Genomic DNA, 1825 nt, shown 5'->3' with positions numbered 1-1825 from the left:
GGAGATTAAAGCAATGGTGAGGCCATGTGTCATTAGTGTCTATTCAATGACAAGAAAAAAGATCTATAAAATATTTGGCTGAAATCTATTTTTATTGACACTTTCAAAGACTTTGGCCAGGTTGACAAAGAGAATGAAACTTTGGTGTTATTTCTTGGAGTTCCATGAACTGATTTCTAGATTTTACTCAATCATTCTTTCTACTAGAGTAGGGTACTTTTAGTTGATCCAGAGAGACTGAATTTCAAAGGGTTACCAGGGCAAGAAAGACCAATGGTGGAAGATTATGGAAGAAGGAGCTTAGATAGGAGGTAAGAAGCAAGATAATTGAGAGTGGTAATTCACTTCAATCCATTTAAATGAGCATTTATTGAGTGCCTAGTATGTGCAAGGACCTCTGAATGACTCTCATTTTTAATTATTCAGAGATTCTTACATCTTATGAATTGTAGTCATACAACAATACTGGTAGAATACTGGTATTGTAAAGATGATCCTTTCTCAGGGGAAGTTTGGAGTTATTAAAACCATTATGCAATAAATCCAGTCTCCTTTCTTCTGTTTAATTCTGGGCCTTTCTCATTATCCATTTGCAGCATCCTTCAAAAATATCTATTTATATCTATCTCTTGTACCCATGTAGCCAACTAGGTAGCACAGTGGGTAGAACACTGGGCCGGGAGTCAGAAAGAGTCATGTTCTTGAGTTCAAATCTGACCTCAGACACTTACCAGATGTGTGACCCTGGGCAAGTCACTTAACCCTGTTTGCCTCAGTCTCCTTATCTGTAAAATGAGCTGGAGAAGGAAATGGCAAACTTCTCCAGTATCTTTGCCAAGAAAATCCCAAATGGGGTCATGAAGAGTTGGACAGGACTGAAACAACTGAACCTGAACCTGATTGTACCTATGCATCTATGTATCTATCTCTTGATCATCTATCTACTGATGGACATGTTCTATAGGTTGCCCATCTAACCACTTCATTGGATAAAATGAGTATCACTCAGAAAGCAGAGTGAAGTACATGGTAGGTGTGAGTAGGCCTCAACACATTATAAAGAACTAGGGTTTTCCCCTCTCCTGCTGCTCGAGGAGCCGGCCACCACCATGAATGACACTGTAACCATCAGAACCAGAAAGTTCACGACAAACAGACTTCTTCAGTGTAAACAGATGGTTATAGATGTCCTTCATCCTGGAAAGGCCACAGTGCCCAAGACTGGAATTCGAGAAAAACTGGCCAAGATGTACAAGACAACTCAAGACGTCATTTTTGTCTTTGGATTCAGAACATTTTGGTGGTGGCAAAACAACAGGCTTTGGCATGATTTATGATTCCCTTGACTATGCAAAGAAAAATGAACCAAAGCACAGACTTGCAAGGCACGGCCTGTATGAGAAGAAAAACACATCAAGAAAACAGCGAAAGGAACGCAAGAACAGAATGAAGAAAGTCAGGGGTACTGCAAAAGCAAATGTCAGTGCTGGCAAACAGAAGGATTAAAGGCACTATGGAAGATGTTTATCCAGGAAGATAATTTTTCATCAGAGAACAAATAAACTATGTAAAAACTTAATAAAAAAAAGAACTAGGAAAGAAATCGTAGGTAATAACAATAGCTAAGATTTACATAACACTTCAAATTTCACAAAACACTTTACATATACATTATCGCTTATGGCCCTCACAATGATGCTGTGAGGTAGGTACAGGTGGGACAGCAGATAGAACACCAGATCCAGAGTCAGGAAGACCTGAGTTCAAATCTGGCCTCAGAAACTTATTAGCTGTATGACCCTGGGCAAATCCCTTAACCTTGTTT

The 1825-nt window shown here is 39.2% G+C and overlaps 1 pseudogene; it reads left to right on the top strand.

Moving 5' to 3' along the window:
- Positions 1 to 1109: 1109 nt before the first annotated feature.
- Positions 1110 to 1579, top strand: LOC114050084 (annotated as a pseudogene).
- Positions 1580 to 1825: the final 246 nt, after the last annotated feature.

The sequence above is a fragment of the Vombatus ursinus genome, unplaced genomic scaffold (assembly GCF_900497805.2).
Source record: "Vombatus ursinus unplaced genomic scaffold, bare-nosed wombat genome assembly UNPS02014798.1, whole genome shotgun sequence".
Classification (NCBI taxonomy): Eukaryota; Metazoa; Chordata; class Mammalia; order Diprotodontia; family Vombatidae; genus Vombatus; species Vombatus ursinus.
The sequence above is the reverse complement of the archived record's forward strand: the minus strand, read 5'-3'. Positions and strand labels throughout refer to the sequence as shown.